The sequence below is a fragment of the Neolamprologus multifasciatus genome, chromosome 9, assembly GCF_963576455.1.
Source record: "Neolamprologus multifasciatus chromosome 9, fNeoMul1.2, whole genome shotgun sequence".
Lineage (NCBI taxonomy): Eukaryota > Metazoa > Chordata > Actinopteri > Cichliformes > Cichlidae > Neolamprologus > Neolamprologus multifasciatus.
In genome coordinates, this window is record NC_140447.1 from 17,358,307 (window position 1) to 17,382,427 (window position 24,121).

Below are 24,121 nucleotides of genomic sequence, written 5' to 3' on the forward strand. Positions count from 1 at the left end.
CATCATGGTTAAGCTGGGGGGGGGGGGGGGGGGGGGGGAGAGAGAAATATTGGGCATGGACGGGAGGAACGCAGCATGCCTAGGAGTTCAAAAGGACTGAAACAAAAAGGCCACTATGGAGTTTTCAGATGCACAGCTGCCAGATACATAAAAGATGTGCAATTTTCAGATTAATGGCAATCAACACTTTTAGCACACCTCAACACCGTACTAATCTTTGCTTTCATGAGGGTATTTTTTTCTCCTACTTGTAGAAAAACAGCTCTTTTACTTGCTTTCCTGCAGCACATGCAGCATTGCTCGGTAATTTGGTATGTCTATACAGACAGCTGTGCTTTGTGCACCGAGTAAAGCTGAACATAATAGAGTTGCTGCTTGTGTAGCCATGCAGGGCAGCAGTATTTGGCTGGTTGGCAGTTGTGCCCTCTTGTTAGGGCCTCAAACCACACACTGCTGCGTCCTGACCCTCCTCCGACCTGAGTGGTGTTATGGCTTTGATGGTGGCTTGTTTAACCTAACCTCAGCAACCTGAGGCTACCCACACACAGGGGTTAAGAGGTGAAAGTCTGAAGAGAGAGCGAGAGAAAAAAAAGAAAACAGAGGTATGAAGGCAACAAAAGTCTTGTCTGGTTGTGATTGGCCCACATTTTCATTTCATCAATGGTCTGCATCTGGCTTAAGTCGTGTTCGTTCAGGAGCGGCAGTCTATACATTTATCAGCTGTGACTGAAAAGTAGCAGATTACCCAAGAGCGCACATGAAAGACTTCTTATGTAAAAAGGCAGGATGACAGCCGAGAGTTCGCGTATCTCTAACAGCCACATGTTTGTCCACGAGCGCATGCATGCTCACAGAGGACGATCTTGCCTAAGTTAACACAGAGAGTTTGGAGGTGAGGGGGTTCACATTCCCAAAACAAGATGCAAGTCAAACACAAACCAGATGCCATGCTCCTCTAAAGTAAATCAGTCATTCATAAAAAGGCCTTGCTATTAAGGACAATGGCCATTTCAAAGCACCTCAAATCCCCCCTTATTCCTGTTCAGTCTCTCTCTTGCTCCCTCGCTATTTGCCTAGTCCATCTCTATGGCAGCCAAGTCACAGAGGAACAATGGAGGGGAATTATAGTCCAACAGCATAGTTTGAATTCTGTATGCTGCTCTGCGACTGTAGGCTGCATGACTTGCAATAACAGTAAAAATCGTTTAACACATAGTCATTCCTCTACCATAGGAGAACTGCTGAAAGAAAGAAATAAACATCGCAGAGTCGGGATATAAAACATGCTAAACTACAGGCTGCTCTGATTAACAGATAAAGACACAATGTTTTGCACTCCTCCTTTCAGAGAGGAAAAAATGAATAAGACGAGGACTTAGATTAATATGGAGGTTTGTCCAAATATTTCTGTAATCTGAGGGAATTCAGCTGGTCTGCTGCCATGAGGGCTGACGAGGGACTTTTATACTGAGGAGAGCCTGTGTCAGGGCCTGCTGTGCCCGGCAGGCCAAGGGCAGCGGTTGTACCCATCAAGGCCCACCCGTCAGCCACACTGAGCCGACTGAAGGGGAGTTCTGTCCCAGTACATTTACTTGGCTGTGGGTAGGCACTGGGAACAGACTCTAACCTTGGTGTTTTCAGACTCTTAACTCCATTGATTTGTTTGACCAAAATGCCCAAGTTGGTGTAAGATTTATGCAAAAATTCCAATGAGAAAACCCAAGTGCAAAGTAGTGAAGAGAGATCACTGTTCCAGCACGTTTATGGCTACAAAAACCTTTACTGTGACAGGCACAATCAGAATCTTTGTTTTGTTCAATATTAAAAACAATAAAACTTCAGATGTTTAAGCTTCCCGTTCACTGGAATGTGGTTTGTTTGGGGTACAATGCAGGCCACTTTAATGAAGAAGAATGGCCTCAATTCAGTGAAACATGAACCTGGAGTTAGTGCATTCGCAGCTATTAGTTAAACCCCACATGTTTCTCTCGGACCTGGGGAGAGACCCTTTGTAGTGCCATGGCTGTCATTCCACTCCATCAATATTATGGATGCATCTTAATGTATAATTAAATGAATCCGGGTCCAAAATACTTCAAAGTGGGAATGACTTGTGGGCCCACAAGCAGCCTATTGGAAACATGAGTGGGTTTTGAGTACATTAGGAGGTAAATGATTAAAAAACACAAAAGGTCACATTTTATTCATATATGGGTGGGTTCCCAGTCTGACGGTGGTCTGTATTTAAACATTCATATCCTCAGCTATTTAGTTCTTTGAGTCTAAACCAAGAACTTGTATGGCCATGGCAATCACTCACACACAGCTATCATACTTTCAGTAACCGGACTGGAATATAGAAAGTTCAAGAGGCCCGTTTCTGCCTCCATGATTTAAAATTAGTGGTAATACTTAAAATCAATATATTTTATATATAACATTATGATGTGCTGGTGCTACACGTTTACCTATTGGTAACCTCTGCTGTACCATTGTCAAAGTATATAAAACAACTGTAGGTGGAGGAGGGCTAATCTGGTGTTTTCCTCCATGTCAGTTTAACACAGTAATTAAAACAAAGTAGTGCCACAAGTTAGCGCCTCCTTTCTCTACTGTGTTGAGCTAAGCTTAAAGAGTTCCACACATGGCACATTGCTCTGTTGGAAGAGTCTCATTAAGACTTTTGTTAATGTTCGTGTGGAAAGTCCTATTATTGTATCTGACAAATTTAGGTTAGCAAGTTAAACCAGAGACCACACCAAGTAAGCTAGCCACGTGTTATATAATAGCATGTTATTGCCTTCGGCTTTCTTCCCCAAGGGCCTGAAGGGCGTCCTTCATCACGTCCTTATTTTAGTTTGTTTGTCTCACTGGTTTTTGTCTGGTTTAAAACAATTCAGTTCAATTTTATTTATATATTTATAATCACACTGATAGTCACCTCAAGGAACATTCAGACGAGACCCTATGAGCGAGCACTTGGTGACAGTGGAAAGAAAAAACTCCCTTTCAACAGGAAGAGACTTCCAGCAGGGTTTCTCTGTATTGTTGCTTGGGCTTTACCTTACAATAGGGTCTTGAGGAGTCTAGTGTCTCGAGGAGACTGTTGTTGTGATTTGGTGCTATATAAATAAAACTGACCTAAACTGAAATTGCATACTACTCAGACGCATCTTCAGCGACAAGAGCAACAAGTAGTCCTGCCACAGATGGTCTGGCCCTTATACAACCCCAATCTCAGCATGATTGAGTTAGTTTGTGATTAAATGAAAAGATAGAATATCCAGAGAGCCAGAAGCTTGGCTTTGTATACGAGGTTCAAGTATACAAATGGAAAAGCTCATTTACTGTTCATGTGGGTGAGGGGAAATGGTAAGGGGGGTAGGAAGCAGAGAAGAAAGTGAACAGAAGGGAAACCACTCCACTGATTTATAGTGTGATATGAAAACATGGAATCACAATCAGAGGATCAGCAACCACAGTTATATGAGCCTAAAGCAAGCATTTTCTTTTTTAAACTATTCTAAGCCATGAATGGAAACCATTAGCAACAGACGACCTCAGCTGTATGAAATAAAAACGCATTTTTTATTCCTCGAGCCACGTTCTTGTCAAAATCCACACTCCCATCAGAAACACTCTATCAGAGTACAAGTGCTCGAGAGAGTGAGAGGGAGCAGAATGAATTGCTCACTCACGGGTGGCTTTCTTGTCTCTTTGACGTGTCAAATATACCCCAGATAAATCATTTCTTTTACCACAAAAGAGAGCTATGGCAAATTGCTTCAATGGGTTTCCACTGAGGTAATTGTCAAGAATAAAGAGACTGACTTCTTTTCCATGAAATCAGCAACATGATGGCAGAGAGAGAGAAACACAGAGAGAGCCAATGCACCAAGCCTGATGGATGATTTTTGTTCCCTTATGTGAAAAGTGTGACTTTATTTTTTTTTCTCTTGCACTCTGTGAATACTGAAAAAGCAAAGGATTTTTAAGGTGGTGAATTTGTTTAATAGGAACAAATGAGCTACTCTGTCAATGTCCACTAGTTACTAATTGACAATAAAAACAATTTAATAAAATCCTTGTTTAGAATATGCTAATTCATCATTGTTTATTACATCTAGCTTCTAGACAGGTGACCGTACATTAGTTTAATCTTAGAAAAAATGTTGTATTATAAATCCCCCTACTTCTGTGAAAGAGTGAATAAGGTGGTAACAGTTGAGAAAGGAAACTTCTATTAAATGTAGTGCGGCTCCTGGCACATGAAACTAAACACCCCCAAAATGTGAAGCATGTGGAGGCATATTTTTTGGGAATCATAGACAAACATAGATCATGGGAACCAGCCTGTGTGACCGTGAATGTCATAAACAGACTTCTCGATGACTCAGACACACCAACATGATACCACTCATAAAAATGTATTGGACTCATTGCACCTGTGCCAGTTCAGCACTCCCCCCTCTCACCCAATCATGCCTTTGGATATGTGTGTGTGTGAACGCCGGGTATTTGGATATCATGTGAGTGCGTGTCATTCACTCAAACAGAGAATGAATCACTCAGACTTGAACGCAGACAGACACGTAACCTGTAATTTGTACGCAGGGGAGATCTCCTTTCCATTGCCTCTGGCTTAGTGTGTGGCTTTCCAAAGCACGCAGCAACGTCATTTGTAATTGAATTAACTTTATCCTCTCTGGCAAAATTTCCATATTTAATTCCATTGTAAATAAAGAAATAATAAAACAGGATTTTGATAAAAAGATAAATTAGCTCGCATAGCGTTGAACAGGAAGCTTACCCATCCGAATCCTTCCAGGCCTTTTACTTTTGAGCCAAACCTAGAAGAATGCAGCCACTACATCATACAAACATGTTCAAGAGACAGCAGCCAGAATCAGCTGAAGTTGCCACGGGCAACTCGAGAAAACCAAGACGACGATAATGTGAGTCATGCCATCATAGAGCTTTTCATTATAAAGCAAGTTGCTGTTCAAACACTTTAAAGATGCAGCCATTCTGCATCCACACGGCCGAGTCGTGTTGATCAAATAAGGTCAAACAGGACTGGAGGCGACCAGCAGAACATGGCCAAGTCCTCGCATATAAGCGCTTGTGCGTGTACGTACACAGAGGCAGAGGGGAGAGCGCTGGCAGAAGCTGAATGTGTTTGCTCGCTCCAGGGGAGAAGGAAAGAAAGGGAGCAGAAGAGCTGAAACAAACGCATGCTGGCTTCTATTAGTCGAGCTGTAGAGCGCAATGAAGGGGTGAGGAAACATATTCATTCCCTCTGCCTCCCCCCCACCCAACAACATCCCCCCAACCCTCCCACCCCATTATATCCATTCTGGAAAGGCGGCGGATGAAAGGGACAACCCCCCAGTGGCAGCACTTCTCCCTCCAAACTTTCACCGACGCATTCTGACGGCTGCTTAATTGTACGTGATACAGGCAGGATCCTTTCTCTTTCAAATCTAAAACAGATTGCTTCTCCCTGGGGAGGAGGATTATTGGACAAGAGAAATGACAAAGCAGGGACTGTCCAGCCCTCTGGGAGGTGGAGGACAGAGGGGGTGAGCTCGTGCATAGTGTGCTTATGTGTGTAAATAGCTTTTCTGTGTTTGTCTTTTGTACCACCCTGTCCTGCAAGAAGATTATGTTTGTACCCATGTGTTTCAAAAGTGCACACATTATCCAACCTCCCTACATCTTTTTCCGCTTTAAAACTCTCTCTTTCGTCCCCTCTTTATCACACATTCACACCTCCCTTTTCTCTGATCTTGGCCTCTCCTTTATCTTATCCCGCTTCCACTTCCCCCTCTGTGGCTCTCTTGACCTGGCTTTCTCTTTCTCACTCTAAAGTCCATGCTGCATCTACTGCAGTGACATCTGAACAAACGCTGCTCTGAACATTACAGAAAAAGCATTAAAACCCTCTCTCTCTGTCAGTCTCCCTCTCTCACCAAGGATTTACCCATTAAAGTGCACTTTTAGCCACCATTAGCAAACCCGCATTTACCCCAGTTGTGTAAATTCTCAAGCCACAATTGCACAGGCTGAGTCTGGGGTCATTCCTGGCTTTTCTGTCGCTGAACCACCTACTGAACATTTTCTTCATAAAACACATCTTTCCTTTTTGACTAGTCATCAAGGCAGAGGCTCGAGACAAAGGGGATGGGAGCCATAGAAAACAGTAAAGTACTGAATGTGTGTCTGGATTGCTGCTCCTTTTACGGTGTCCTAAATACCACATCAAAGGTTGGAGGGATAAGGAATTCCCTCCAATAATGAGATGGATGTAATGTTTGCATGCCCTGACCTCTCTCATTCAAATAGCAAGCTGAACAAACATATGGGGTGCTATCATGAGCTCCCAAATACCCCCTAAAAGATTTCTTTTGAGATACGTGCCTGAAATTAAAAAAAGAAAAAAAGACTGCATTTAACGTGCACTTTGCAAATGGATCAAAACTCCATGACAATGTTTGATCAGTAAGGTCAACAAAGGAACTGGGAAAGTGGCTGACTCATCTAAAGATAGCCTTTCTTGATCCCACATAAATTAAAGCATGCCAAATGCTCACTGTTCAAATGCTGGTCATTTGCAGTGATAGGACTGTGCAATCTACACAAGCGCTACTATGCAATCAGGCTAGTATGAGGAACACTATCATTAAGTTGAAGAGATAAACAAGTTCTGGAGGAGAGAGGGTGGTTTAGGAAATCTTTTCTTAACATACTCACACACACAAGAGAACACACACAAACTACAGTTATACAGCACTGCTCTCAGTACTTTCCAGAGAGGGAAAAAGGGGAAAAACTAAACTAGTGTCATTCCACTGGACTTCAAAGCAAAGATGTCTCAATCCAATTAAACTGATTAAGTGCTACTTGATTCAAAATAATTATCCAATACTGGAACCTGTGTCACCACAATCCCAACTAAACTCCTTTTTTTAAAATAAATGACAGAATTCAGAAATCTGACTCCTGTCACATAGGATCAAGTTCACAAAGCAATGCAGCATGATGAATGAGTTGGAGACGACAACAAAAAGCAGAGTCAAGTAAAGCTCATCTAACATGGTTCTGATTTGGAGGAACAAGTAAGGATAGAAAAGCTAAAAATACTGAGCACTCACCTGAAAGCATCTCCCCACATGCAAACACACGTGCACGCACACAAATGGAGAAACTTGGATCAGTATGACATTACATGTGCCTCTTTTCTCCAAAGTGACTTCCCACAGGAGCGTTACCTAAAAGTTTAAAACTGTGTTTGCATCCCGTTTAAACAGAATCTTGTTCAGTCTATTAGACTAACACACATATATGCATATTTGAGCCATTTCCACTTCCTGCAGTAATCACTCTTCCATGAATGTGTTTGGCCCTGTTCGTGATGAGATGGCATGCGTGTCTGGGAAATCTCTGATCCACTGCTGGTATTTAAACAGACGCACACACTTTTGGTAGCATTCCCTTACACCCAGTCTCTCGGCATGCTTATCAGAAGAACAAATTAGTTCACTGAATACTTTCACACCCATAGAGAGACACACGCACATACATCCGCAAGCAGATCTGAATGATGGCAAAGCGACTACTGGAACAACGTTTGTCTTGGCAAGCGCCTACCCCCCAGAATGTAATTATTTGCAGCAGCTGCTCATGCGCTTGTTTGTACCACAGTTAAGCTAGAAACTGTTTAAAGGATCTATCTTCTTTTCTGCGCTGGCAATAAGGCACGGCATTTTAAAGCAGTCCAAAGCTGCTTTGCTGTGTTCCGAGTAAGTTAATCAGAATACTGAGTCTAAGCGTTGCTTGCGGATCAGTCTTGTCAGTAGCGAAAGTTTCAAGTTAAAGTTCCCCATCATTCTCCAGCCTCGCATTCAGTAATACACATGGACACTGCCAAAGTGTTGAAATGTAAGTCAGCCAGTCTACTCAAAGAACTGGATTTGAATGGGACCACAGTAAAATTTTGCCATCTAGGTCAGAAGGATAAATTCCCTGGTTTTTGCGGACTTGTAGGTGAGCACAGTGATCCAGTACACATTAAAGTCAAACCGTTCACTTGGATGGACTTCAACAATGTACTACACACACAGCAGACAGGGGCAAAATTCTCCACATTTAGATTTTTTCTTTATTAAGAAGCTTCCTAATACTCAGTTTCACTCGGTGTCCCTTATAAAATTTAAGACTGCAAAAGCAACGACAGTCGGTCATGTCTCCAGCTGATTGATTCTAACAATCAGCTCATACAAACAACTCTACAGGTCTTAAAGCAGTACTAATCACTACCTGTTGGTGGTTGTGTTAAATACTTCGGGTAACAAGCAGGAAGTGTAGCTATGGCTGGTTTACAAAGGTAAACACAAATTCACACAGCAGCAGCTTTCACCCATACAACTTTCTCTCCTCTCAGCCCAGCTGCTGTTCACACAACTTTTCACAGCTGCACAGTCTCCATTTGCATATGCCTCATACACACACATAGTGCCTGCAGCAAGGCATAAATACTATACATCATATTCCCACTTCACTGGCAAGTTTCGCTTCTCACTTGACTTGAGCTAAATAGCTAAAGTGAGGTGCACATTCCCAGCGTCTCTCCCTCTCTGCTGAGCTTTGACAGTTTGTCCGGAAAGAACTCTTCAGCAGCTCATCCATTTAGCGCATACTGACACGATCTGCCAGAGGTGCACTCTGAATAAGATTTATGAAAAAAACTTATCTGGCCTGAAGTGAAGGAACATTAAATTCCACGCTGATTTATGGAAATGTCAAAAAAAAGTGTCTTAATTTGCTATTACAGAAAAGGAAAACAATTTAAACTCAGTACTGGATTTCTGTATGATAAAAAAAAAATGACACCATTAAAATAAGAACATGATAAAATACAACCTGTAATCTTTTATAGATTGCACCATACTGACAGTTACATACTTTTAAGTGAGAGAACAGTTTAAAATGTAATGGAGCTACCTTTCACGCTCCTATAATCGGCATTCGGAAAATGAAAAATGAACTGATGAACGCTCGTGTTTTGGGGGAAAAAAATGACATTAATGGAATGTGCTGCCTTCTAATCCCTTGAGACGGAGGAATTTGCGACCGAGGGAATTCCTGTCATTCACAGGGAAAACTATGAGATCCTGCACACACTGAGCTGCTGTACGGGCAGCACATACAGGCTGCAGGAACAGCGCAGCTCACAAGTCCAGACTCACTGAGTTATACCTGACTCCTGGACTGTAATGTGAATCAGAAATTTACTGCTAAATGAACAACAACATGCACGCTCTGCAAAAGAACTGGAAACCTGACAAAAAAAGAAGTGAAAGAGTAAAAAAAAAGTTGTACAGTACCTGGAAGGCTGGAGAGAAAAGTGCTGGCTGACTGAGAGGCAAGGATACGATTCCTCTCAGTTTTATCCCCACGCTTCTTGACCAGATCTGCCTTTGCTCATGGAGGGGTTTGTATCTTCGTGCTGGGACTTGGTTTCAAGAGTAGGGGGGACCACACAGCTCCTGGAAGACAACCTCTCTCCTCTAATCCTCTCCCCAATGTGATGACACTCTCTAACCTCGACCATCTGTTGAAACACGTCCCAAAGCAGTCAGCACCACGCTGTGTCAAGAACCCCACTCCCCTGCCCAATCACAGACCGGCTGCTGGGTGGCTCCTCGCTGCCAGGAGGCAGGGACAAGGACACAGCACAGCGCAGAGGGAGACACACACACACGCACAGTCGGTCACACCACTGCCTCCACCCCACACTCACACAGACACTCTACGAGATGAGAGCAAGAAAACCCCCCAGTCATCGTAACCTGAGAGGCAGAGTAGGACGGGGAGAGTGAGTGGAGGAGGAAGGGGAGGGGAGCAAGCAAGAGAGAGCAAGGGAGGGGAGAGAGGGTGAGAGAGAGGGGCACATGCTTAAGAGCTAAAGTAGGGAAGATAGAGAGATACAATTTGTATCTTTCATATTATGTTGCTGGCAATGTCGCTTAAATAACAATCCATCTGCCCAATTCCTCTCCCTGTATTTATAGCGCATGTGGTCTAAAGAAATAATACTTTTCAAAAAATGCAATAAAATTCTATATTGGCTCCGAGGTGGGAATGCTGTTGGCACTAAACTGTTACATCTGCAAGCGTAGAAGCGCAGGCAGCAGCCTTCACACCTTAGTGTGTTAACTCCTTACGTCCCCCGGCCACATTCCAACCCTTCACCACCTATTGCCTTAAGTTAGAAAAGAGGGCAGAGGGGAATACACTAAAATGACAAAGCTAAGGGAAAGAGTAAGATAAGGAGAAAAGAGATAAGCGACGTCTAGATAATTTTGACTAGATGATGGCCAGCTGTTTAAGCAAACACCTTTGACGATCAGTCTTTCGATGGCAACACAATTACTACTCAGTTTCCTAAACAAATCAATCCAATTCTCAGTTCACGCAAAACACGAGGAGCGTTAGGTGAGAAAGGCTGTCATGTTCATCAGTTGGTTGAACTACTGTCCCACTCACTGATCCATTAAAAAGAGATTATGAGACCCTAATGATATTCAGGGATAAATTCAAAGGCAAGCACTAATGAGGTGATGCCCATTTGATATGCAACAGCATCACCATGTGTTAATCAGAGTGGGGAAACGGCAAAGAAAGGCTTGTGAGTGATTCATTTACATTACATAAGCACGAGCAGCATACACACAATGCCCTCTGTTTGAAGTTGTCAGACAGGTATTAATCAAAAGTTTGAGTGCCACTTTCCAACTTCCCTTGATAATGAGTCATTTGGTGGGAGAGGGTGTGTGTGTGTGTGTGTGTGGGGGGGGGGGGGGGGGGTTATTACCTAAAAGAAAGCTTCACCTTATTGCGTAACAGTCCCAAATCTGTATCAGCTTTATATTTTAATGTTATTTTACTGCACAAACCCACACAGAGTGACTTTTTTCAGTGGATGCTACTTGTTACCTCCCCTGCAGGTTTGCATTAAGCTAAACAAGCCCTAGACATGTAATGCTCTTCCCAGCGCCGACTGATGTTTGAAACACGGGCAGTGGTGAGAGAGAGCAAGAGCCTGAGGGGGAACGAGCTTAAATTAGATTAACTAAATTTACAAAGACTGTCCCCAGCCCCTGCTGCACAGTTACACACATCCCAACCCACACCTACAACCCCAAGCCCCCATTCTCACGGCCGAGAGGTTTCAAAAGGGCCTTCAGGCAGGACAGGGGCGACCAAATCCCTGTGCTCTTTACTGGATTAAAGATGGCTGCCCCACTAGGGGAGAGGGGCTGTTTTTATACAAGCTGAGCACATCTGTAAACATCTTAAAAGGTGTGTTTCTGTGAAGAAAACATCCAGAGTCTTATCCACGGCTATTCAAACTTTCAAAAAGGTAGAAAATGGTCAATGGTTTATGCAAACAAGCCAACCATTTTGCATGACCGCCATTAATCTCCATTTTCCATTTTCACTTCCGCTGATGGACACAAGGGCAACAAAAGCGAGGGCAGGGGGAGGTCTATAAAACGGCCTCATCTTATGAATGACTGAATGACCTGCAGGGGGGCAACATGGTCCTCTGGTAACCCCTATTCACTCTCCTTCTCCCTATCCTGACTGCACAAATAATTCACCAAGCACATGAGCGGGGACATCAGGCACATAAATTACCTTTAAGATGAGTTGTTTTCTCTTAATTTATACGTATCTTATTAGGTACCTCTTGTCTCTTGTGCAAGCTTTGCTCTCAAACTGAATCCAAGCCTCTTCTGACCTCAGGCTCACTTCCCCCCTTTTCCTCAGAGCTTTCCAGCCATCAGTTGGGTTTGCAGGTGCAGGCACAGCCCAGTGTGGGGGGGCTCCTCGGTTCACTAGCTCCATTTTCTATGGTTGAATGAGATATATAGGGGTGTCATAGCTGTGATTCTGCCTCTGTGCCAGTATAAAGTGCTACAGCTCAAGCGGAGAGGTGGGGGGATTGGGCAGGCATGAGGTCATTTTGTCTTGTTTTATAAAGTATTTTCAAACCATTCTAACCTCCAACTGTACTACAGTAGTATCATGCAAGATGACATGCACAGCTGGTCAATAAAGTGCAGAAGAATTAAAGAGAGGGGAGGGCAGAGGGGATATAAATATGTGATAGACAAAAGGCAAGAAGGTCTAAGGGAAAAAATAGAAAGTTAAAGTCATTGTGCAGTGAACGTTAAATACATACCCCACACATATGGAAGAATCTCACCTGATACCCACACTAGCAGTGCCATGGAAAAGGTCAAGAACTCAAGAACCGACATGAGAGAGACATGGCAAAGCAATCTGAACTAAAACTGATGATGTCAGAAGGGAAATAACTTCTTATACATCATTTGGGGCGAACCTTTTAAACAATTTTTTATCAGATTTGACCGGTAATTTTAAACACACAGGTTTTATATTCCAGAGGCCATTAAAATTCAAGTTAATTTAGATAATGCTTTAACATGATTGCTCACACAATGCTGGATTTAGACCTTTGCTGTAAACCGACTTAGTAACTTATGAGGTAACTGGAAACCCCTTTTACCCTAAGCGGTAAGCTTCCACGTAGCATCACGTGCACCTCCTGAAAAGTGCAACTACATGTCAACACAGCCCGCAAATATTATGATATTATTTCTTCTGCAGTTTAGAATTTATCATTTAGAGAATAACAATTACTGTCTCAGTATAAAGATGAATAATAATAGTGTAAATATAAGGACTCACAAATGTCAGCAAATTCCTGGGGGGAGATTGCCGAAGCTACCAAAATGGTCGTGAGTGAATGTACGAATAAGTAAGAAAAACCTGAGGGACAAATGTGTTTGCCTCTGGAAAGGAAAAAACTGACCACAAAAAAGAGCCGGGACCCAGGAGGCAAAAAAGCCCCCAAATATGAAACAGCGGAACAAGGCCACACAGTATTTAACACGTAAACACATACAAGCACAAATGTAAGCAATGACATCGGCCCCTTACACTAGTCTCTACAAAACTCCCCGGGGAATTCTATACCAGGGGTAAGTGGCCAGCGGTGTTTATTAAGAAGGCTACCGAGCGGCAAGGCTTACATTTGAAAGTATTTGTTGCTACTGAATTGGTCAGAGGAGCAGATAAACTAACATCCAGTACTCCAGTGTTCATTTGTGCAATCTTGTTGGGAGTTGGGATGCTGTGTAAAATGAAAAAAGACAAGGACAAGAAAATACCAAACTACATTATTCACGTAAATAAAACAGCATGGCTCATTATTAAGCTAAATTGACATGGCTGCACTCAACAACAACATTTGCGGTATTTTCTGTTTCATTATGAGTCAAATAAATGCTGTGATTTTTTTTTAAATAGCACAATTCCTGCAAGAATAAGACAACACCTCCTGTTCAAAACTAAAATGATTTGTCTCATTTTTCTTCTGCTCAAATAAAGAAAGTGATTGAAAAAGAGCATCTGAAATGTTCTCACTTAATGCATAAAGTTTAAAATCTGCAAATACTATTTTTATTGAGATTTTCTACAGCTTCCTAACAATTTCTTATAAAAAAAAAAGAGTTGCGATGTCACATGTAATAAAAATTCTACAAAGGCTAATTCTTGTTGGCTATAAAGCCATGGGAGTTAGCACAGGTCAATTTTTAGCATGCCACATAAATGTAAACTATTTATCCTTTGTGAAAAATCAGTCATACAGTATAGTGAAATTTGTTTGGATGCAAATGTTCTATTTCACTGCATGTAGCAGATAAAAAAAGGCTGTTCCTGCAAACATCAAAGGTGACACCTATTCTTCCAAACCCATTGTAAATTAAGCTAACAAGCAGCGCTGCAGACAACAAGAATCCACACACTGACGCATAATGAACTCATTTACAGGAACCCGACTGAGTGTGATGGTGATGGGATTAAGAGGTATTTTCATAATAGCACCCATTAACAGGTTTCAATCAAATGCCACATATGCCATCTCCTCTCTGGCAGATGTTTACATGACATAACATGTAATAGATCACAATCAAACACACTATTATGTTTGGATAATCTAATCTTCAGGTTAGAACGTGACAGATTAGATTTTCATTCACTGAGACAAGTCGTTTCCAAAAACAACTCAAACTGTTCTTATCATTCTTCTTATATCGTGAGGTCAGGCAATGATCAATTAGATTTCCATACAAATTTCCATCCATTTTCTTAGTATTGGTACTAATAAAAATGTACCTACTAACTACTGCGTACAAGTTCTAAATTAACGCCTCCCAAAGTATTTCTTTGTAATAAGGGAAATGACTTGCTACCCTCAATTAATCCCTAAATCATATTCTTATTCTTCTATTTAGTATGTAAAGTATTTTATGCACAGAGTTAAGAAAAACAATGAAATTCACTGACAGTGCAGAGGGAACAACAGAAATTTCACAGACCACCCACAAAGCTTTTTTTTTTCCTGTAAGTAGGATTAGGACCTTTCAAGGGCTTCTGAAAAGCAAGAAAACAGATAGCAAGACAAATCAATACTATCACAGTTCTGATCTGGTAAACCACAGGATGACGGAAATGTATTTGGGATGGCCTTAAGGTTTGGTAAGTGGCTGGGAACCAGTGCTGTAAACCATGAGATACAGAGAAGAGATACTGATCAACCTCCCTGGGTCAAGGTAAGATGAAAGCTAAGACAACGGTTATCATGTACTCACCAGGTTTCACAGGCAAAGCCCAAGGGACTTTTGACAATGAATTAATGTTAACTAACTATTAATGTCAACTAGTTAATTAATTTTTTTTTCTTTTGTGTTTTTAAGCAAGTGAAAAAAAGTAGCACAGGCATGTAAAGTTTATAGAATTATAATGATTTCAATTACACAAGTTTAAAACTTCATGCAAAAATGAAATTATTGCATTTTTGCCACATTCTCAGTCCCATATTTTTGTCCTGTCCTCTTGGAAAGCATTCTAACATAATACATCTTTCATACAGTGCCATTTATTATGAAATAATCCAACAGCATATCATGCTGTTGCAAAGCTCACCTTTGCAACTTTTTATCATCCTGGTGTAGATCATGCATGAGTCTGACATTGAAACTCACACACCAGCATGTTCATGTTTTGGTACTTTCCGCAATGAGACAGTGGCATCCAGGTAGATTTGGAAGTATTCAGATTTTTCCCTCCAATAAAATATCCAACTCTTGCTTCTTGTTCATGTTATAAGTTTGGCTTTGGCTCTTAATTCAATGCTGGCTTTAAAACGTATGTTATTTCACTAACTTGTAACTAGGCTATTCAAATTATTAGTAAGTGTCCAAAACTTTAAAACAAGCTCATCTAATTTGCTGATATTAACAGAACTTAACCCAGACAATCACAGTTCTCTGACTGAAGAGAGGGCTTGCAGTTTTGCACAAGAACTAGATGTCTGTTCAAAGAGTATTTCTGCTCACTGAGCCCAACCTGAATTTGAACCCTTTCAATGGAACTGTCGATGGGACATGGATATTTTTGACTCTCAGCAAAGAATGCTTTTGACCATAAAGAGATTAATCAGCGATAAAGGAAAAAATGTATTGGTAAAGCATATTGTTGACCTCTAGAGAGAGTTCCTCTGTAGCCACAAATAAACAGTTTCCACACCACTAAACAATAATGCATTCAACAAATAATCATTTCCCCTCATACCCCTGTGCTCCGCAGACTCCAAACAGTCTCTTGGGTCAGAAAAAAATTTGTTTGTTTACACTGATATTCCCTCTGTCTTAACGTCTAAAAACCGGGACTCGTGAAAGACCCAGAGAAAGGAGTAACCGTTGTTATAATGCTCAGCTTCTTCGTGTCATTGAGGCGCTTTTGGAAGTCTCATCCTCACAGAGTGGTGCTCCATTTCCGGAAGCCTGACTTACTAATCCTCTCAGGCGAAAAGGTGAAAGGAAAGACCAAGGAGAAAGGGAGAAAGCGGTACGTGGGAAGGAAGGGCCATGTATGCTACAACACTCAAAATGCCTGGTTGAAAATAATCCCATAAAGCATGCCGCCAGCGGCCTGTTGAGAGGAAGAATTAGGATTTGCGTTAGCCAGATAGGCTGTTCAATTATCCCCTCAGAGGCCTTAACTGGCCCCAGGCCACAATAAGGACAGAATTTTCATTTGTCAGCAGAACGGGGCAAGAACGAGGCAGATCGGGTTAGAGCGTACTGTAGTGCAACACAACAGCACAGCGAATGATATGATACGCTGAAACCATCAAACTAAATGCAATGAGCAAGAAAAAATGCCTGATGAAGAAGCAAACTGACAAGCCAGGAAACATCCACTGCAGCACTGCTGTCCACATGGCAAACTTAGTAAACATGCTATCTGAATCAGAATACAAACTATGTTTTCTGGGGGCCACTAAGATAAAAAAAAAACAACAACACAGGGTTGTGGCTGTGGCTTTTAACAGGGTGTTTGTTGGGTTCCTGAGAAAGGGGAAGGCTCTGTGTGATTTGCACGCGGGTGGGAAGAGAAGCCTTTTAATCTGTGCCCCTGGACTCCGCTTCCCCTCACTAGGGGAAAATCAGTAAGATGAACGGCTCAACCACTGGGATGTTTATGACCCGCTGCAGGGCCACACAGCGTAAGAGATCATTTGTAAGAGAATAGGTACAACAGCGGGTGCCCTCCCCTTTACTAAGCTGCCTCATCCAGCTTCTTTTATACTCCCTGGTCCTCTCCTCATATACCCTGTACCCATTTACTGTTCTACACCACCTTTCTCCTTTTAAGATTTATTTAAACATTTTATAAATCAGTTCAGAGCTCCATCCTTGGTTTATAAAGAATGTATACTTCACAACAAGAGCCAGCTTTCAGAAAAGAAGCCCCAAAGAAGCTAGGTCTCAAACAGGTGCAAATTCCAGTGATGCCTGCGTGCACTTGGACACTACTGTGCCTCTTTAAAACTGGGCCAAGCCACTCACTGAAGGTGATGGCCAGCAGAGATGTCTGACCGCTAGACCTGCTTTCAAAAGTATTTCAAAAGCATTTTTTTTTTTTTACTGTGATGGTATGCATAAGTAAGGTAGACAAAGTGCAGCATGAACAATGAATATATGTATTTATTATAACTTCTTATACTTATATTTTAAATTTAACGAAAAAGTAAATTGTGACACGGGCACAGGGTTTTCCATTTTATGCCCATCTTGCAGACTGTGGAGTCTGGAGGAAAAAAAATGTACCAGACGGCCCCTACCAAAGGAGAATTCAGAGGAGTCTGGAACTGTGTGGGTGGGTGAGCACTCATTTGAAGAAAACTCCCAATAATCCAATTAAGCACATAATTTCCTTTAGTACACAGGAACTGAATCGACTGTCAGAAAGCAGCCGAGTCAGAAAAAGTGAAAAGTTAAAAGGCTACGGATAGAGGAACGGGTAAGAAAAGACTTCTCTGTGTACTGTTCAGCTGCTGCACCGAACAAAACGCAAACAAAGCTTTAGAAAAAGAGGCTTTAGATCTCTGCAAACATGGTGGGGCCTCCTGTGCTCCACTTTGTAACTGTCCTGCTTGGCTGACGATCAGCTTCCTTGCCCGGGACTAGTTTTTATCCCTTGACCAAGAGCCAAGTTGTCTTTCACAGTATGTGTGAGTGCGAGTGCACGCGTGCTTGAATATGCATGAGAAGAGTGAAGGGGCTCCTTCACTGCGCGGTGTTCTATAGCTGGCCTCATATTCACATAGAGAGAGAACAATGACAAGATGAAGAATAATAAGAGAACGGAAATCTTCATTTGTCGGACAAAGCAACTTGGACCGCATATTGTCGTTAATTCTCTGATACCTGTTACAGATCTCTGATTATATGAATATTCTTGCAAAAATAACGTGGAAATGATTGAGTGAACGCACTCCATCAAAGAGAAACAGAACCTATAAAGGAATTCTGAACATCTTTCTTGCAAGTGATCATCTTCCCTCTTGGGGAAAGGAATCTCACACTAGCCAGAAAAGGAGAAAATGGGCATAGCAGGTCTTTGAGCTACAATTTTAACCTCTTCAAATTATTTTCCAGATATCTGTTGGGTTAGATCATTTAAAACATGCACAGATCAAAGTTTGCACAAATCGAAATCTAAAATCTCATCTGAAGTTTACATTTTACTTAAAAAAGATTTCAAGTAAGTTTTTAAACTTTAAGTCAGCCTTTATTTATATACGATGACTGCAGACTTTGCAGTGACAGTTGTCCAGCCTTTGAATAAAGACAGGAAGGAAGGAGCAAATGAAAAATGAGAAAAGTACGAAGGAAGGTAAAAGAAAAGGGAAACGGGCTCAGTCTCTCTAAGACAAGCTTAAACTGTGAAAAGGGGTGCTCGGCTTTCTTTTTCAAGCTTTCATATCCTAAAAAGATCCCCACTTAATTCCCCGTTCTTCATTTCCTGTCCAGATGGCCAAGGTATCTAGAGTGCAAATGTAGCTGAATCACTGAAGACTTTCACGAGTGAGTTGGTGCAGGAATAATGTCGGTTAGAGGCATTTGCCTGGTTTCTTATACATCACTAAAACTATTTTTTCAAAAATAATAATTAAAAAAAATCCTGAACTCGACGAGGGTCCGTTTGAGCTCCCGAAAAACAGGAAAAATAACATCCTCCGTTATATGGTAATAGTGTTAGACATACGGAAACCACACACATTAGAAAGAAAGGGGTTAACATGAAGGCTTTATGGGCCCCTTGCCAAATACTGTACTACACTTGAGCTCATGGTGAAATCAAAACATCTGCTTACAGCATTAAAACAGTCATAAATATTATAGCCTATAGCTTAGAAAAACATGCTTTAGGGATTAAAAAAATACAAACCTTGCAGCTGTGGAGAAGTTTTTAGCACTTGTCTGCACAGGTACGTTTAATGACAGGAATGACAAATGACAGGATATAAGATGGTTTAAAGCTAGCAATAAAGACAAGTATTCTAATTTAATACTTTGAATTTTTTATTTTTTTTTAATGCAAGAAACAACTAACAAAATAACAAGATCTGTGAAAAATTTTTATCGGTCATCGTCATGCTTTTTAGTGTCGCCTAAAACAGATAGCTGTCAGGCCAAGCGGGGCTTAGCGAGAGGACAGCCTTAAACAGCCGAGGTGTAGCCCAGGTAAAGTGGGATTGCGGGCTGCTAAAAAGATCAAGCCTTTTAAAGCCTTTTGCAAGCAGACATATTCCAGCCAAATGCTGCAAGCTAATTGACAAATCAGGTTAAATCATTCTGTTTTGGGAAGCTGTCTAACTCCCATTACGGAGAAACAGTAACTCAGCTCAACCACAAATATGCAGAGTCAAAAAGTGTGACAGAAATTGCCTATAAAGTGCGCTTTCTGCACTTTCCACAACACATTGAGTTTGCCATATGAACCCCACGTTCTTGGCATCTTTGCTTATGCCATTACACAATAGTGTTCCATGTCAAACGGCAAGCTGGTCCTCTCAGGTCACCAGCCAAACAGAAATCACAACCTCAAGTTTAATATCCAAGTCAAAGAAAACTATGCTTCTGGCCCCGCAAAAGTAGAAATCTAGATCAACAGGAAGTCAAATGGCTTTCACTTGAATGTCTTTTCTACCGCCGTTAGGACATCATAAATATATCCCAGAATATAAAACACCTAAAACTGGGCCCTTTTGCACTGCATCTGACTGACAAGACCGCTGTGGTCCAAATTATTCACAGGCACACACAGCAGGCAAATAGAGCACTTGGCTGAGATGTGTGTGTGGTGCCAGTGAGCTGTACACAAGCCAAACTTTTGGAGTCAATTGTCAAGGGCATGCAAGTCTTAGCCATGAAAGCCATCTGGAAAGGGGCAGAAATGCCACTATTTACAGCTATAAATAGAACAAATAAGACCCACAATCAGTGATAATCCCCAAACAATGCAGCGGCTTTGTGGTATTACTTAATGTTTCACATCAAGACTTGGACATTATGTTCTGTTTCACCTAACCATCACATTGTTGCTTTCAGACCAACTGACATCGAGTACATTTTATGTAGTCAGAGTGTTGGGTCGGACACGTGACCTTTGACCTGAGTCGGGAGAGTCCGAGAGGAAGGCCATGACACTTTAGTTATGGATTCTCACTTAATCCCTTCATCTGAAAGAGTCCTCTTCGGCACAAATGAGGTGGAGACACATGCAGCAGGCAGATAAACTGCAGTCGCAATGAAGTCAACAAGGGCCCAGTTTATCATTTCATTTAATTAGTTTCTTAAAATGTATATAAAGAATTTAATTTTGATCAGTGGTTTTAAATTTATACTCAATTGTATTAAAAAAGGGAACCAAATGTAAAGTATCTATTCTTCACCTCCATCTGGGTGCTGAAAAGCTAACTTGGCACCCCCTCTACCTCCAAGATCTAGTTCTGCATAGACAAACACATGAAGCGCTGCACTTCGGAAGCAGATTCTTTTTACCAAATAGCGTTTCCCCTATGGCATTGTGTTTGCTCCTTCTTCCTTGACATGGGGGCAATTTATTAAAATGTATGAGACTTTATCCTACTGTGTTCAAACAGAGCCAAGATGGGCTTGCCTAAACCTCTCACACACTCTCACTTAGACTCACACACGGAGACACAAGGGAGAATCAGCTTCTGTCTCTGTCTATAAGTAGGAGCTGCAAATATTCATGCTGGAAGTGTGTTTGAGATGAAATGGCACACGGCGAGCCAAAACCGGCCTTTAACAAGAACAAGAACAAAGAAACCAAGCCGCAAAGCTACAAAAACAGAACTGCCAAAACCAAAGGACTTTGTGTATTTAAGGTAACCATCGATTTTTATTTGCGAGCACTTTATTCTCTCTCAATTTTTGTTTAATTACAAAACCATCTCAGATTTCTTCCACTTTCAAGCACTCAAACACAGTTCAATGACTTACTCTGTTCCCATCATTGAAGCACAGAGTGAGGCTGCACGCAAAAACTTTAGGGAAAATGTGGTTATTTGCTAAAAAAAAAAGTTTACTCCCCAAGGGTGGCAAATATACTCAGAGTTGATGCAAAACATATTCAAGAATTAAAGTCCCACTTCCTCCTAATGTTGGAAAAGGGTAAGCAGCAAAACAAAAGAGCAAAAACAAAATCAATGGGATAAAAAGATCGGACGTTTGCGCAAATGTGTTGCAAAGCCAATCAAAAGCAGGCTCCCCCCAATATCAGCATCAGCTCTGGGCTCAGTTTTAAACACACACCACTCATTATTGGCAAGTTTGTTCTGGCCATCCACTGGATAGGAGACGATTATCAGATATCACCCCTCAGTGCTGCTTCATCCTAACCCTAAGGCAACCCTTTCCTCAAACAATGAAGGTGCTATAAAGTTATCTGTTACATATCACAGACCTGTACGCTGTCCTGGGAAGAGAGTATTTACTGATAACCATGCAATCTTTGTCATTTTTATAGTAGACATGTTATTGTTATAAAACACTTTTTTACTGAAAAATTTTAGACATCAGATATGAATCTTTCTGAGAAACCCCAAACATATGTTTTCATATCAGCCGCCCTGGCTAGCTGGTGTTTTCTGGGGCTTAAGGCTGGGAATTGAGAGGTTTGTGGATAAAGGGAAGCTCAGGTTAAGCTCAGACTGCAGATAAATCAACCTCTACGCACACTGCTCTCTAACTCCTTTCTTGTTTTCCGAGAACTCCCAGTTTCCCTGAGCCCAGCAGAGCCGCAAGCTGTCGTTCTGAAACAAAACTAAAATCTTCTCCACCACTGGTCTAGAAAAACAACCTGGCAAAAGAACAACACTATATAATGACAATCTATAGAGCAAACCACAAAAAAGGCCATATTTATTTTTAAAAACATGTGCAGTTGCACTGTACACAGCCCCAGTCCCAGGATACATAAACGGAAGATTTCAGAAAGACAGGAAACACCAAAGAAATAATTTTTCATTGATGGTTATATAAAGCATATGCAACCGCACAATGGTTTCTGTATGCATGACTTGTGACTCTGCAGCCTTTTCATGGAGATACACACACTCTATGCACTGATCTCTATAGGTAAAGGTGATATCATCCGCTATTGAGAACTGAGGTGCCAGCACATGCACAGAAACACTCTTCGGACAGCTGCATTGTTATGCAAAAGGATAATAAATGCCACTAGCTACCTACTTATTAATACAAATCCAAACACCTCATATAGTTTAGAATCTTTTACTTCTATTTTACATGTTAAATTTGAGGAGAAAAAAAAAACATTTTCTAGATCTGAAGTCACATAGAAAAGTTGTTACAGACCCTACATCTGCAGTGCAGTTAGTGGTCAACTAGATAACCATTATTTCGTGAAAATTAGAGACATGCAGGTCAAACAAAAGGGGCACACTACTAAACACATAAAATGCTCAGGATCATTTATCATAATTTTCATATATATAACATTATATTCTCTTTAAATGTATGATCTTGTTTCGTTTGTGTGTCTCTGCATGGCATCTGTGATCTTAGCGGGGGTCGAGGACCAATGTGGCATTGATTGTTTGCAACTCTAAGCCTTCCTGGTAAGCCATCTCCGTCGCCCATGATCCTTTCCAATGAAAAGCAGACCTGCCCAGGCTTCCATTGCAGTGTAACAGCTCTAAGTGATTTTGTTCTTAACCCCAGAGCTTGTTTTGAAACCTCCAGGGGGTATTGAAAAATGAATTGCGAGTGTGGCGGAAACTTTGCCCTCCTCCCTTCCACTGCCACGGTTAAGAGAACAGACAGTCCGTGATGGGGAAGTGCATCTCACTTAGCTAAATTGACCATGTCTCATCCCTCAGTACCTACTGTTCCAGTGGAGTAAATGAGTTTCACCAGGTGCAACGTAGGATCTTTAGAGTCCCAAGAATTTTCCGAACTTGTCCACACCCCTGCATTCATCCTATTGAAGTGCAGATTGGTTAGACACGCCTGAATGGCTTTGGTCAACACCTCACCATTACCAAACCTTGCTTGAGTTGTGCAGCAGTATTTCTGATGAGTCATTCAATATAGCTCTGGCACAAATCTTCACAACACACAATTTCACTATATAAGGTGTCACTTTTTTTTTTTAAGAATTTGGATGGAGGGCAAATTGTCCAGATGGCCCTAACTCAGCAGTAGCCATATTAGCTTTCAAAATGCCGTCTCAGTCCCGAGTTACCATTTACCTGCGGCAGCAGGGCACTTCCCTTTTGATTTCTGCACAGTTGCTCTGATCTGTCAAGCAGAAAAATAACCAGAGGCTACTTCAAAGGCCAGGTTTCCTCGCAGTGGCTGCGTCCTAAATGCTACTGGCTTCATGCAAGGAGCCAGAGCTAAAAGGCATCTTTATATGAAAATTGGTTTCATTAAGATCACTGGAATCCTTTGAGGATCAGCGCAAAAAAAGAAAACACATGTTGACAAGCACAAACGTCTGCACCTTCTTATAAACATGAGCCCCCACTACTCTACACAATGCGTTTAGGGTAGTTTCCCCTCGTCAATTTACTAAGACGGTACACTACTCATAAAGCAAATGTTAAAAAAAAGTTTGAGACAGTTTCTAAACAACAAGACCCTGTTCTCACACCGGTAAGACACATTTATAGTCTCCATGTTGCTGAAAGCATACCCTGTACTCTAACATTTTATCTTAAGAGGTGTTTTATAGCTTCCAGAGGGAGGCTAAGAGGAAAAAGGATCTATTTATGTTTTTAAAAAGCTAAGGTACATATGTTGCACTTATGGAAAAAAAAAAACACTAATAATCCTGTTTGAATCACCAATACTCCTTGCAGAGTAACTCAAAGCCTTATATAGAAAAACATGTCAGTACCAACCACATAAAAAGTCAAACTGGGTGAAAAAAAGTCTAACAATAAGACATTTACGTCAGACAGAAGGGTCAAATTCACAAACAGACAGGATAAAAAAGATCAAAGGCGCAGATTCTAAAGATTTAGACAAACTCACCGGTCCTTAATTTTTGGGGCTAATTTCAAGACACTTAAGCTGGAATGTGAAACTGAGTCAGCTGCTTATTCACACCCTTCAGGATG

The 24,121-nt window shown here is 41.4% G+C and overlaps 1 protein-coding gene across 4 annotated transcripts in view; it reads right to left on the reverse strand.

Moving 5' to 3' along the window:
- sulf1 (sulfatase 1) overlaps positions 1-24,121 on the reverse strand; it is a 77,802-nt gene that overhangs the window by 24,114 nt on the left and 29,567 nt on the right. Inside the window, exon 1 of one of the 4 annotated variants that reach the window (XM_085173387.1) lies at positions 9,387-10,009. The exons of 1 other annotated variant lie outside the window; for it this stretch is intronic. The gene's annotated coding sequence lies outside the window, so the exon portion shown is untranslated. Of the gene's footprint in view, positions 1-9,386; positions 10,010-24,121 lie in introns of those variants that run through there. 2 more of the 4 variants (XM_085173385.1, XM_085173388.1) reach the window with 2 other exon arrangements.